This window comes from Ursus americanus, chromosome 9 (assembly GCF_024610735.1).
Source record: "Ursus americanus isolate L20-20 chromosome 9, mUrsAme1.1.p, whole genome shotgun sequence".
Taxonomy (NCBI): Eukaryota; Metazoa; Chordata; class Mammalia; order Carnivora; family Ursidae; genus Ursus; species Ursus americanus.
The window spans coordinates 48,020,634-48,036,301 of NC_142135.1; the positions used below are offsets into that span (position 1 = coordinate 48,020,634).

At 37.7% G+C, this 15,668-nt stretch overlaps 1 long non-coding RNA gene across 1 annotated transcript in view; it reads left to right on the top strand.

Moving 5' to 3' along the window:
* The first annotated feature begins 9,335 nt into the window (after positions 1-9,335).
* LOC123797687 (uncharacterized) overlaps positions 9,336-15,668 on the top strand; it is a 28,498-nt gene continuing 22,165 nt past the window's right edge. Inside the window, exons 1-4 of the long non-coding RNA XR_015725806.1 lie at positions 9,336-9,479; positions 10,635-10,746; positions 11,107-11,260; positions 12,947-13,090. This is a non-coding gene — a long non-coding RNA (uncharacterized LOC123797687). The remainder of the gene's footprint in view (positions 9,480-10,634; positions 10,747-11,106; positions 11,261-12,946; positions 13,091-15,668) is intronic.

Below are 15,668 nucleotides of genomic sequence, written 5' to 3' on the forward strand. Positions count from 1 at the left end.
AGGACCAGTGGTCTACCAGTGCTTAGCTGACTGGTTCAAGTTTGGGTTCTCTCATGAGATTGCAGTTAAGCTGTTGGTTGGCATTGTAGTCATCTGACAACTTAACTGCCACTGGAGGATACATTTCTAAGATTACTCACTCCCACGGCTGTTGGCAGGATGCCTCACTTCCTTGCTGGTGATTGGTGGTGGTTCTCAGTTCTTTATCATATGGGCTTTTCTTCAGAGTTGCTTGAGTGTCTCATTACATGGCAGCTGGGTTCTCTTAGAGTGAGTGCTCCAAGACAGAACAAGAGGAAGCTGCAGTGCCTTCTATGACCTAATCTCTGGAGTCACATACCATTACTTCTGCATTTTTTATATTTGTTAGAAGTAAGTCTCTATATCCAGTTCACACTGAGGGGAGGGGAATTAGCCTACAGCTCTTGAATGAGGCAGTATCAGAGAATTTGTAGACATATTTAAAAACAAAGAAACAAACAAAAAAACCCACTGTTAATCCCTTGGCCACAAAGTATTCTTCTCATATGCAGGATACATTTTCCTTCTCCCAGAACACTTAAATGTTTCCTATCATTAAAACATCACCTTGAAGTTCAGAATCTTGTTATTTAAATCAGCTCTAGGTATGTGTGAAGCTCCTTGAGTATAGTTCCTTTGGTATAGCTTCTTTAGTATAGTTCATCTAGATCTGAACACCTGTGACTAAAGAGACTAGTTATCCTCCACCTTATTTGAGGTAGGACAGGCATTAAGATAACCTCTCAAATTCTGGGGTGCCTCGGTGGCTCAGTCAGTTAAGCATCTGACTCCTGATTTCGGCTTGGGTTATGATTTCAGGGTGCTGGGATTGAGCCCCGCATCAGGTTCCATGCTCAGTGGGGCATCTGCTTGAGATTCTCTCTCCCTCTCCCTCTGCCCCTCCTGCTTATGTATTATCACCATCCCTTTTATTCTAGCTGGAACTGTTTCTGAAAATATAATTCTGTTAAAAACTCTGTGGGTTTCCTGTGAATCTTAGTGGGGACTCACTCCATTAGATAAGAGCCGTGCTCACAGATCTCTTCAGGATAAGCCCCCTCCTCCCTCTCTTAACCTTCTGCTGAGAGAGCTGAGGGATAAAGCTCTTAAGCTTCTTAGAAATGCTATTGTTGGGAGATATGCCCCAGTGTGGTATATCCTTACACTCTTTAGAGTGCCTTTTGTCTGACTGAATGGTACTCTTAAGCACTGCCTTAGAGCTCTCTGCAGTCTTAAGAAATAATTGTAATAAAGATTGAAGCCATGCTCTGCTTCATCTTTAGGCCAAGTTTTCCTGGCAGTGCCCTGGATTTCACCTTTACTTGGAAGGCATTTCTTTTTCTTTTTTAATAATATTTATTTTGTTATGTTAGTCACCATACAGTACATCCCCAGTTTTTGATGCAATGTTCCATGATTCATTACTTGCATATAATACCCAGTGCACCATGCAATGTGTGCCCTCCTTAATATCCATCACCGGCCTATCCCAATCCCCCATCCCGCTCCCCTCTGAAGCCCTCAGTTTGTTTCCCAGAGTCCATAGTCTCCCATGGTTCAGTCCCCCTTCTGTTTACCCCCCCTTCATCCTTCCCTTCCTTCTCCTATTGGTCTTCCTATTTCTTATGTTAAGTGAAATAAGTCAGGCATTTCTTAATTTTAATATCATTTGTGATCTGGTGAGGCTGGGATTCTTCAAACTAGCAAGTCCTGGCTCCTTTTGATTTAACAGGTTTTTTTTTCCCTCTCATCTCTATTCTCTCCTGTACTATTAAGTATCAAGAATAAACCAGCTTTAACTTTATGATAAAACCTTTGCTGTATCACCCAGTTCATTAGGTACATTTTCTGATTTCTGGAGAGCTACAGGTCATAGTAATGCTAAACTTCTTGTCACTATATAAGGAAGATTCCCCTTCCTTCAGTTTCCAATAATGTGTTCCTCACTTCCCTTTAAGGTCTCATTAAAAGCCTCTTCACTGTATAGACTTCTACCCATAGTCTGTTCAAGGCATTTTAGGCTTTCACTAACAACCTTTTCAAAGTCCTTGCAGGTTTTTCCACTGCCACATTCCAAAGGCAAACTCACATTTTCATTTTTTTCCTGTGAGAACACATCCACTCACAGCTATGAAAATCTGTATTTGCTATCCTTGCTATGTAACAAATTACCTCAAAGTGTAGTAACTTCAAACAATGAAAACTTATTATTTCTTGCAATCTTTGAAGTCCAGGAGTGGATTAACTCAGTGATTCTGGCTTCAGGCTTCTCACAAGATTACGCTCAACATACTGGCCAAGGCTGAAGTCATTTGAAGACCTGACAAGAGTTGGAGCTTCTGCTTCAAAGATGGCTCACTCACATGGCTTTTGGCAGAAGGCTCAGTTCCTTATCCTTTCCACAGAGCTGCCTGAGTAACCTTATGACATGGCAGTTGGTATTGCCCAGAGTGAGTGAGTCCTGAGAGACAGAGAAAGCCATGCTTGCTATCTATCTATCTATCTATCTATCTATCTATCTATCTATCTATCTATCTATCTATCATCTATCTCTCTATCATCTATCTATAAAAGATTCATTTATTTATTTTGGGGAGAGGTGGGGCAGAGGTAGAGGAAGAGAGAGTCTTAAGCAGACTCCGCACTTAACACAGAGCCTGATACAGGGCTTGATCTCAATCCTGAGGTCATGACCTGAGCCGAAACCAAGAGTTTGTTACTTATCTGACTGCCACCCAGGCACCCCAGAAGCCATGCTTTTTAAAAATGACCGAGTCTCCAAAATCATACACCATCAGTTCTGCTTTTTGCTTTTTTATATTGTGAGGAGTCACTAAGTTCAGCCATCACTCAACAAGAGGGAAGTTAGGCTAGACCTCTTGAAAGGAGGTATATAAAAGAATTTTGGACATATTTTAAAACCACCAATTCCCAACTTTTTATTTTTATTTTTTCAAAATATTTCATTTATTTATTTGACAGAGAGAGGGAGAGAGAGAGGCAGGCAGAGGGAGAAGCAGGCTCCCTGCTGAGCAGAGAGCCCTACATGGGGCTCAATCCCAGGACCCTGTGATCATGACCTGAGCCAAAGGCAGATGCTTAACTGACTGAGCCACCCAGACGCCCCCCAACTTTGTTTTAGTCTTAGATCTATAGTTCAATAAATTCAGTGCTCACCATCAGTTCTTTTTCTGAAGTTGCCCAATCATTTATTGGTTGAGTGATTTTTCCTAACAAATTATTCCAGAAGAACACATTGCTACAATATTTCCTGAGTTTGGCATTTTTCAAATTGTCTTGTTACTGAAAGTACGCTGGGCTAGATAAAAACTTGTGCTTACGGGGCGCCTGGGTGGCACAGCGGTTAAGCGTCTGCCTTCGGCTCAGGGCGTGATCCTGGCGTTACGGGATCGAGCCCCACATCAGGCTCCTCCGCTATGAGCCTGCTTCTTCCTCTCCCACTCCCCCTGCTTGTGTTCCCTCTCTCGCTGGCTGTCTCTCTCTTTCCAATAAATAAATAAAAATCTTAAAAAAAAAAAAAAACTTGTGCTTACACTCATTGCCTTGAGTACCTTATAGATATTGCTTAACTGTGCTTTGGAGGTCAATGTGTTTATGTGGAGAGGATTATGACAATCTAATTTTCTTTCCTTTATAAGTAACTTGCGTATTTTTTGTTTTGTTTTTTTTTGTTGTTTGTTTGTTTTGCCCAGAGATTCAGAGCATTATTTTCTTTATATTTAAAGTCTAATAATTTTATTAGCATATGCCTCAGAGTTAACATTGTTGTCATTTTACTAAGTATATGGTGTCTGCTTGCAATATACACACATGACTTTTTTATTTCTAGAAATTTTCTTAATCTTGAATTATGATTTTAAATACTTCTGCTTAATTGTTTTAGTTTTCTTCTTCAAGAAAAAAATACACATATTATATATGTTATATATAACATATATAATTGTTGTGAGTTGAATTGTGTCCTTTCCCCCCTCTCCAAAAAAGATATGTTGAAGTCCTAACTCCCAATACCTTAAATATGACCCTATGTGGAAATAGGGTCAGAGCATATATAACTATTTAAGTTAAGATGAGGTCTTGCTAGAGTAGGTTGTGTTCCTAATCCAGTGTGACTGCTATTCCTTATAAGAAGATGGTCGTGTGAAGATCGAGACAGAAAGCCATGTGGCAATGAAAATAGAGATTGGAGGTGTGTAGCTACAAGCTAAGGAACCCAAAGATTGCCTGCGAACCCCCAGAAGCTAGGAAAAGGCAAGGAAAGTCTCCTCTAAAGGTTTTAGAGGAAGCGTGGCTCTGCTGACACTTTGATTTTGGACTTCTACTTCCAGACAATAAATTTCTGTTGTTTTAAGCCACTCAGTTTGTACTACTTTGGTACAGTCACCCTCATAAACTAATATAGCAATCTTTTTTGCCTGACTTTCATTTGTACCATGTTGTCTCTGATTCTTTTTATTATTTCTATTTCATTTTTTTAAAATCAAGGATTCTTTCTGTTATGTGAAGAGCAGTTTCTTTAGTATATGATGCATTTTTGTGCTCAGGCTGTCCTTGATTTTTAGAATCTGTCTTGTTTCAGTAGGATTCTATCTAGTTTCATTATCTGCTTCCTTCCTTTCCTTTCATTTATTAGCAGGTGTTACCTCTAAACACACTGCCTCTGCCTTCCAAAGTGTGTCCCTCTCTCTCCCCCAGATGCGCTTTCCAGAACCCTTCATTATAATTCCCTTTGCCAGTGTTTGACCCACCAAGCATCAGACCTGCTTTCAGAAGTTTCTTTTCAGTGTAGAGCTCTTTTCTTTCGGAGATTTATCCTGACTAGTCCTGCATTCCAACTCTGCCAAGACTCTCCTCACAATTTTGTGCATTTCCTGCTAGACTCCCCAAACTACTCTGGTGTCTGGATATTTTTCCCCTTTTACATATAAATTGGAGTTTTGTGGGACTTTTCCTTTTAGTAACACTGTCAGTGATGCTTATAAATGCTTTTTATTAGTAGTCTATTTATATGGAAAGCTGTAACTTGGCATATATATTATGTAGAAAACTGAAGTGAAGCTAAAACAGCAGGACTCCTAACTTAAAAGATCTGTAATCTCATTAGTTTGGAGTATACACAATGACTGTCTTGGTTTCTTGAAAATAGGGATCATTGATGTTATGACAGTTCTTTAATTTTGTGAAGTTAATATGGCCTCCACTTGTTTTATTAATTCACAGGATTTGAAAGTCATAGTGGAATTTCTATTACCTGCAGGTAGGTATGTCAAAATAAGGGCTCATGTTTGACAGAGGCCAAGATCCTCAACTTCTCCAAGCCCCATTTCCTTTACTTATAAAATGGTTTTAATACTAGCTATTTTGCATTATTGCTCTTAGTTCTCTATTTGATAATTTACATGAGCATAATATTTTTTGTATGTTAAAGGTATTCAGACATTGATAGAAGTTGTTATTCAAAATAACATTAATATTATAGTCAGTGAACCAATTATATGTAGGCTAGTTTGGCTTATTAGCTATTTTAGCATTATGAAATTGATTTAAACCACAAAACCCTTTTGAAATCTTGGAATATATCCACCTGTCAAAGGAAACTGAGAAGGCAATTAAAAAGCATTGGTTAGAAAAAAAAAATACTTGCAAATTCATTTTCTCACTTAGCTTAGAATGGCACATGCTGATACATTTTGTTTTGGCAGTCCTGATTTTTATAAAGCCTTGGACCAAAATGAAAATAATTGAATTGGAAACCTTGTATCACCCACTTCAGGGAATAGTACAACAGCTTCTGCTATGAACTCAAGTGCATTTAAAGGGAATATATTCCCAGGTACATTGTTTATATTCTACTTGGAAAGTAGTATTATTTCCCCCACATCTGGTCTAAGGACCGCATTTAATTCTTTTACGGGAATTCAAAGCTCGTAAAGAGAACTGATGGTATAGAAGACTGAACACTTTTATTCTGCAGTAAACAGAGACAAGTTTAGTTGCTATCCAGTTTTTATGTGAATATTCTGGTGTTATCACATTCGTTTTAACCACACTTTAGGGAAGTGGTTCCCAAACCTGGCTGGCCATTAGAACTACCTAAAAAACTGTTCAAGCAGACATATCCCTGGTATTTCCCATACCTAGTGAAACATCATCTATCTCTTACAAATCTCCTCAGGTGATTGGTGAACTTGTAATTACAGATGCTTCAGATTAGTCTCTATTTACTTGGATTTGAATTAAAATGCCAAAATTTGAATTAAATGCCAAACGTATTGTTAGGGGTATTAGAAGAACAACATAGACCCCTGCTTTCCAAAGTGTGGTCCATGGACCAGTAGCATCAGCCTCATCCAGAAGCTTGTTAGAAATGGAGAATTTATGCCTTTCCCTAGATACGGTGTATAAAACATGCATTTTAACACAATTCCTAAGTGGTTTGTATGGACATCAAAGTTCTAAAAACACTGACAAGAACTTTTGTAGAATAGGTTTTGACCTTTTTATCCAAAAACTGAACATAAAGATTTCATGTACCCACAGGAGTGAAGATGCAAAATCAAAAGGCAAAATATTGATGGTTCTATATACAACATAAAGTTTTTTATTGTAATTGCAATTGTAAAAACTAGTTCATTGTTTTGTCTGAAGCTAGAATTGAGTTCACCCACTACCACTCATTATTTCTGTTGTTTATAATGATTTGTCGTTAGGAAGCTGGAGGTCTTAGTTTGAATTGTACTTTATTCTTATCTTACTGACATGTGAAATTTGTAATAGAGGCAGCATCAATTGCAGCAAACTAAAAACTAAAAGCAAAACATTTATCCTACCCTTTCTGGGAAAAAAACATGTTGCAATGTGGTACACTTTATTTGGTGAACAATTTAATTTACTAGTTTCTGTTAGGCTTTCCCAATTAGCTCCACTGATCATCCCTGCTGCATTGGCTCTTCTCTCTTAAATTTCTTTCTTGTCACAACTGTGTTTTAGAATGACTTAAATATTTTCATTCTTCAAATTGCAATTCCTTGAGGGCAACTTGTATTTCCTGCTATTTGTAGCTCCCAATGTCCTCATCTGCCCCATCCCCCATTCCTAACATAGTTCTGAATAGGGTGATGAGTAATTAAGGTGAACGCATCTCCTGATTTAACTGGGGCAATTCTAGAATAAACCTGCTGTCCCACAATAATTATATATAGCAGCCACTTTCCTTTTCAAAAATGTCCTGATCAGAACCATACATTATATGGTCTCCTCTTAGTAATGAAGATGATACTGAACTGTGGTTAATTTTGTAAGGAGACCTTTTCCTTTGGAGGAACCTCAATAGCTGTTGCTAGGTGAGACCCCCATTCCTTCCTCCTTTCTTTGCTTTAGCTGTCTTTGATCAGTGTGAAAAAGCCAATATTCAAAGGATCAGGAATGACATGCCAAACTTCTTTGACAATACAGTATACTAGAAATAACTCACTGTCTATTGTGGCCATTCAATTTTATTTGAATTTCTTATTATGGTTTAATATTTTTAAATTTGATTGTATTATACACACTATGGGGTTTTCTCAGCCTTATTGAGGCATAATTGAAAAATGAGATTGTCAGGTATTTAAAGAGTACAATGTGATGATTTGATATACATATGCAGTGTGAAATGATCCCCCCCATTGAGCTAATTAACACATCCATCACCTCACATATTTAATTTTTGTTGTTTTTGAGAACATTTAAGTTCTACTCTCTTAGCAAATTTCAATTATGCAATACAGTGTTACCAATTATAGTCACTATGTTATGCATTACATCCTCAGATCTTACTAATTTTTTAAGAGGTGGGGGAAGGGGAGAGGAGGAGAGAGAGAGAGAATCTTAAGCAGGCTCCACATGGAGCCCCATGAAGAACTCAATATCACAACCCTGAGATCATGACCTGAGCCAAAATCAAGAGTCAGACGCTTAACTGACTGAGCCACCCAGATGCCCTACATCTCACTCATTTTGTAGCCAAAAGTTTGTATTCTTTTACCAGCCTATCCTTATTTTCCCCACTCCTCAGTTCCCAGCAACCACTTTTTTACTCCCTGTTTCTATGGGTTTGATTTATTATTATTATATCTTTTAGATTCCACATATAAGCAATACCATGCAGTCTTTGTCTTTCTCTGTCTAGCTTATTTCACTTAGCATGATGTCCTCAAGTTCATCCATGTTGTCACAAGTGACAGTATTTTTAAAAGCTGAATAATATTCCATCGTATATTTATTTCACAATCTTTATCCATTCACTATTGATGGACATGTAGGTTGTTTCCGTTATCTTGGCTATTGTAAAAATGAAGCAACGAACATGGGAGTACAGATAAATCTTCAAAAAATTGATTTTGTTTCCTTTGGGTAAATACCCTGAAGTGGAATTGCTGGCTCACATGGTAGCTCTGTTGTTAATTTCTTGAGGAAACTTCATACTATTTTTCATTGTGGCTGTACCAATTTACAGTTCCACTAACAGTAGATGAGAGTTTCCATTTTTCTACATCCTCACCAGTATTTGTTATTTCTTGTCTTTTGGATAATAGCCATCCTAACAAATATGAAGTGGTATCTCATTTGTGGCTTTGATTTGCATTTCCCTGATGATTAGTGATGTTAACCACCTTTTCATATACCTGTTGGCCGTTTGTATCTCATCTTTGGAAAAAATGTCTATTTAGATCCTTTGTCCATTTTTTAATTGGGTTACTTGTTTTTCACTATTAAGTTGTATGAGTTCCTTGGTATTTTGGGGGCTATTAACCCATATCAGATATGTGGTTTAAAAATATTTTCTTCTGCTCCATAAATTGCCCTTTCATTTTGTTGATGGTTTCTTTTGCTGAGTAGAAGCCTTTTAGTTTGATGTAGTCCCATTTGTTTTAGTTTTTGTTGCCGGTGCTTTTTAGAGTCTTACTCAAGAAATCATTGCCAAGGCCAATGTCAAAGGTGTTTTCCTCTATGTTTTCTGCTAAGAGTTTTATGGTTTCAGGTCTTATGTGGTCCTATAAGTCTTTAATCCATTTTGAGTTGATTTTTGTAAATGGTGTAAGATAGGGGTCCAGTTCCTTTCTTTTACATATGGCCGTCCAGTTTTTCCAGCACTATCTATTGAAGAGGCTATCTTTTCCTCAGTGTATATTCTTAGCTCTTTTGTTGAAAATTACATCATGTATGGGTTTATTTCTAGGCACTCTTTTCTATTCCATTAATCAAAGTTTCTATTTTCATGCTGATATCAAAGAGTTGTGATTACTATAGCATTGTAACATTTGTGCTATTTGTTTTTTAGGGCGATAATTTTCTCCATGCTTTTTGGTTGTTCCTCCTTCGTCCTTTTCTTCATGTCTCCTGCATCCATAATCCATCCCTTTTGAAGTAACTGATGTTAATACCATAGTATGTATGTATGTATCTTTCTCTATTTTCCTTCATGATCATAAAACAAATACACACACACACACACACACATAAAATATGTTGGATATTTTTTTGTCATTATTTTTTCATCTCACCAGAACCCTGTAGAAATCCATTCCGGTAATTATTTCGGTAGCTGCCTTTCCAGGATGTAGATGTATTATAATTTGCTTAGCCATTCCCCTGAGATTATAATTAAGTTGTTTCCAGTTTTTCTTCTTATTATTTGCCAATACATACAGTACTATAGTAAATGTTCTTTGACATATTCCCTTACATACTGATGACTTTATTTTTGTGTGGAGTAGGATTGATGGGTCAAAGTTGTGTGTGTGTATTTAATTTTAATAGATTTTGCCACATTACTTTCCAAAATAATTGTAACAATTCCTTGTGCTGTTGCCCTTAACTCATTTGTTGCTCTCTGACTCTAAGACCAAAGTTGGGCCCTGGATGTTAGAAAGGCCCTGTGAGACCAGGCTGCTACGTTCTACTACAATCTTTTGGTATAAATAAAAAACCTTTTCAATATTGAAGAGAGAGTGCAACAATTTGAGTTTTACATTAAATTAGTTGCTTTTATGAAAGAACAGAATTACTTGAAATCTGGACTACCACAGCAAAGCTGGGACATATGATTGCTGTATAATTTTGACACATAAATTATGAAAGCAGTGCATTGTGAACTGTGTACTAAACAGGTATAGGGTTAAGAAGTTAGAATTATGTTGAGAACACTCACTGATATTTATGATTTATATTTACTAGTTTGTTCAGGGTCAAATAAGGATAAGTTCTAAGGATAGTTTGTGTGTCTGAAATACAATTTAGATGATTTGGCAACCTTTTCCTAAAGGGAAATTTTACTTTCTTTTGATTTCATCCTCAAACTCACATTGCCATGGTGACATTAATATAGGCTCGGCCTGGGCCCAGTAGCATGGATTTCCATTTACAAAGGCTGATCTAGGAATTACTGTCTTTAAATGTCTAACCTGTCAGAAAGAGAACAAACCAGAGCCTCCCCACTCCCATGAAAGGCACTATTTTTCAAGGACACCAAGCCATTACTTGGTGGCAAGTTGAATACATTGGGTCCCTTCTATCTAATTTTGAGTGGGATTTGCCTTTTCTGCCTGCAGAGCCTCTGCCAGCACCACTATCTGGAACTTATGGAATGCTTGGTCCACAGACATGGAATCTCACATATCATGATATCTGACCAGGACACCCAATTCACAGTGAAGAAGGCAAGTAAGCAGGCCAGGACTATGGGATCCTTTGGTTGTATTAAGGCATATTATTCAGAAGCAGCTGGCCTCATAGAATGCTGGTATGGCCTTCAAAAGGCAAAGCTGAAGTGCCAGCTCAGAAGAAACACTCTGAAAGGATGGAATGCCATCCTTCAGGATGTATATACACAGAATATACATAGAATCAGACCTGATTCTATGGTGCTCTGTCCATAGTAGGAAAGGTGCATGGGTCCAAGAGACAAGAGGTGGAAGCAGGAGTGAGCCATGTACAGTCATTCCCAATGATAACTGGGAAATTTATGCTTCGTATACCCATAAGTCTTCTCTACAGGATTTGGGATTCTTTTTCCTCAGGGAGCATGCTATTGCCAGAGAACACAGCAAAGGCTTTAATGAACATTAAGCGATGGCTGCTGACATGACACTTTAGACTCCTGTTGCCCAGGGACCAGAGGAAGAGAAGAGGAGGCATCATTCTGGAAGGAGTGGTTGGACCGGATCAGTAGGATAAGGTAGGCTGCTTTTACATGAGGAAGAATACATGTGGAATGCAGGTGATTCACGTGGATTCCTCCTGGTACTCTGTTGTCCCAGTGTAGCTGAACAAACACATGCAGCAATCCTAGACTGAAAGGGTAGGATTCTTTTTAGACCCCTCAGGGATATAGGTTTGGGTCATACCATCAGGAAAACCACCAAGATCTGCCAATGTAACAACTGTGGGTAAGGGGAATTTAGAATGAATGGTGGAAGAGAGAGGACAAAGTACCAGTTGTGGTTCTGTGATCAGCTACCCAATGGTGGCTGTCATTTATCTCACTGAATTTTCTTTCAAAAATTTTCTCTCAGGAAAAGAGATCCATGGGGATCATGGAAGTAGCTGTGCAGGGCAGGGTAGACTGTGGTATTTATGAAAATGCACCACTCAATTTGTCCATGACTACACCACTACTTTTGCATGAAGGCCATACTTCTCACAAACTACTGTCCCCCAACAACTGAACTGGCAAGGATACTAAGGCAGGTCCTTCCTGTGGGACTCCTCTCTTGGCTCAAGGACCCTTCACTGGATTGGCCAAAACTTTGTTAAATCTGAGTCTGAGGCTCTTCATACCCATCTCTCCTTCTCCTTCTTTCCACCACAGGGGTCAGACTTGCATCTCAGTCCTGGGGCTCTGCCCTCCTCCTCTGATTCCCCGCTTCCTCCTCTTTTCCCTCACACGTATTTCTCTTGATGCATCTCTTGCATGTCTAACCCTGGTTTGGTGTCTGCTTCTCCAACAAACCTAATTAATCTGAATATTTATTAAATATATTATATTGAGATTATTTGAGCCCACGGAGGAAAGCCTTTATTTGGAAATTGATGCAGGGAAAAGCTTTTTCTTTGGAACTTTGTTATAGCAGAAAATGAAATCTCCATTACACAGTTAGGAAGCATATGCTCTAGAGTAACATTTCTTTTTTTTTTTTAATATTTTATTTATTTATTTGACACAGAGAGAGACAGCCAGCGAGAGAGGGAACACAAGCAGAGAGAGTGGGAGAGGAAGAAGCAGGCTCATAGTGGAGGAGCCTGATGTGGGGCTCGATCCCAGAATGCTGGGATCACGCCCTGAGCCGAAGGCAGACGCTTAACGACTGCGCCACCCAGGCGCCCCTAGAGTAACATTTCTGAAACTCTCTACTATAGGCATCTACATGCTGTAAGGGAAATTAAGAATAAAGAATTCCTGAGATTAAATATACTTGGAAAATACTACATATTCCATTTTTTGTTACTCTAGATATTTATGTTGCACATTAGTGTGTCAACGTCTCTGTGACATTCTCTAGTAAAGAAACTTTGTTTTACCTAGCAATTCCTCAAATCGTTTGGCAACAAGTCCTTCCCCCCTTTTTAGTTGGGCATCTCTAATCCACGTAGAGAAGAAACACAATTTGGATCCATGGCCAGTATCAATGCTCTCTATTGAAATAGTGGCAATAGTTTAATTGTACTGAGTGATGTATCTGAATTATTCATGTGCTTTGCTAACTTGCTTTATCTACATTGTCTTCTATAATCTGCCAAATAGCCTTTTGATACCCACACTACTTTACAGATGAGTGTATTAGGGTTTTCCAGAGAAGCTAAACCGATGGGATATATCCCCATCTGTGTCTATGTCTATAATCATCTATCTATTTTTTATAAGGAATTTACATGATTATGGAGGCTGGGAAGTCCCACACTCTGCCCCCTGCAAGTTGGAGACCCAGGAAAGCCAGTGGTGTAATTACTGTCGAAGTCCAAAAAGCCTGAGAACTAGTCCATGGCCGTGGATCCAAGGACATGAGAGGTGAGAAGGGATTGCAGAGGTGGCATCTATTTGTCTTTCTTGATTTAATTTGGCAAAAATACATGTTGATCAGTGTCTGAAAATTCTCCAATTTATTATTCAGAATTAGATCCATATTAATTCTGAGTATCAAAAATCAAAATTGTTGAAAATAGCAGACGATGTGCAATGCTGTCCTCCTTTGCTGCATGTATTGTATTATAGTGCGTTGTATTGAATATGCAACACTGATAAACATCTTTTCATAGAAAAAAAAGAAAAAACACAATTTGGAATTTATAATTCTGATGACATCCATTAAATCTAGAGATCATAATGAGGTACAGATTCAAAGCTAAAGTTTGACCTAATGTCCTAAGCTTCAATTCATTCCATTTCTTTAATGACCTTTCTTCCTTAATGATCTTTATTTTGCTACTCTGTCTTCTCCCTTTGTATTCGTTCTTTCAACATGATTAAGTCCCTTTAATTTTGGGAAAAAAGTCCCTTATCCCTAGGATCCTCTTTCACTAAAACCCATAAATCAAGTCTTTTGAAGATAAAGTCAGCGTTCACTGGAGTTACTTTCTCATTTCCACAGTTCTGGTCACTCCATTGAATATACTCCTATCACATGCGATGTCTATCTTCCTCTTTTTTTGTTATGATGCTATTGGCAGCATTTATGTATCCTGGGAATGGATGGACCTCAGTCCAAATACTGATTCCACAACTTGCTACCTGTTGACCTTGGTCAAATTGGCCTACTTTATCTACTTGTAACATAGGAAATACTTGCTTTAAAGGTATGTTTTGAGAATTAAGTAAAATGACATAGAAGAAAACACATAACACATTGCTTAATACTTTTTACTACTTCTTATTGTTTCCTTTTTTTTTTTCTTTTGAGACTTTATCCCTTGGCTTTTAAGACACAGTACTTAGCAAAATCTCCTCCTACCCACTGACTGCTTACTCCTCTGTCTGCTTGGCAGTACTATCGTTCTCTTCAAATCCGTTCTTGATTCTCTTTTCTTCTTATTTTTATATTATTTCTGGGTGAATTCATCTGTTTCATGGTTTCCTTTTCCACATATATCCTCATTACCCATAGATTCTTATCACTAAGCTAGACCAGTCTCTTTAATCAGACTCAAATGGAAAATTTGACAGATATGTAGAGCTCAACATCTTCAAATCTGAATACTCTTTCCCCACATTTGACCCATTTTTATATTTTTTTATCTAGCTACTAGTACCACTATCCACCCAATCACACAAGCCAGAAACCTGAGAGTCATCCTACACTTTATCTTCATTGGAATTTCTGTGTACCATGTTACTAACTCATCAGTTCTATCTTTTAAATAATTCTCAAATCAATTCTTACTCTGTAGTAATTTAGCTCTCACTTGTCTCTTAACTGATCTTTCCTCCAGCCCCATGCCTTTGTAATCACTCTTCCATATTATGATCAGAATATTGTTTTAAAATAGAAATCCCAGGGTGTCTGGGTGGCTCAGTTGGTTAAGCATCTGCCTTCAGCTCAGGTCATGATCCTGGGGTCCTGGGATCAAGCGCTCCCTGCTCAGCGGGAAACCTACTTCTCCCTCTTCCCCTGCCCCTCCCCTTCTCACTCCTGTGCACACTCTCTCACTCTCTCTCAAATAAATAAATAAATAAAATATAATTAATAAAATATAACAAATATTATATTATTATAATATAGATTATAATAATATATAATAATAAAATTAAATTTAATTTAAAAAATAGAAAAGAAAATACAAATCCCACTGTGCTACCCTTTGCATGTAGGGTTAATTTCAAACTTCTTTGCATGATATACAAGGCCTTCATTGACCTTGCCTTTGCTTACTTCTTGAGTCCCATCTTGTAAAGCTTTCCACCCCTACTCTCACACAATCATGCCAAACAACTGGTAATTATAGACACCCAATCTTTCTTTTTTTAGTAATTTTTTTGGTATGCATTCATGTACATGAGAATGCATCTACTTATCCTTTAAGATCATGCATAAATCCTAACCCTCTCTGAAGCCCTTATAAAAAACCTAGATAAAATTGATCACTCCTTCCCTTTGCTGTCACCCTAACATAAACTTATCTCTATTACTGCCATAATAAATATTTGGAGGAATAGCAACATTCTTGTAATAAATTAAAAATGTCTCAAGATGACTATTTTGAGTGGTGACACACATTTGGATGCGCACATTCTGATATGCTTGTTAAAAAATCCATTTCATTACTTTATATTCACAGTGGAAACACAACCACTCTGTTATGGGACCTGAATTTGGAAAATTAACTGTTGCCGTGTAGAGATTAATGTTAATGTGGGAATATATTTTCTGTCATTAAATCAAGGAGCTGAACTCTGCAGTGTCTCTGTGTTTAGACTGTATATTTAATAATGTAATGGGTGGCTGCCCATTCTCAAAAAATAGCATTCTCAGAAGAATATGATAACATCCTGCTAATTCCAGTTTATGACTTTTTATAATATACTATTTGGTAAAATGATTATAGGATGATTAATGATTTGTTAAATAGTTTCTACAATTGCCTAGTCAAAA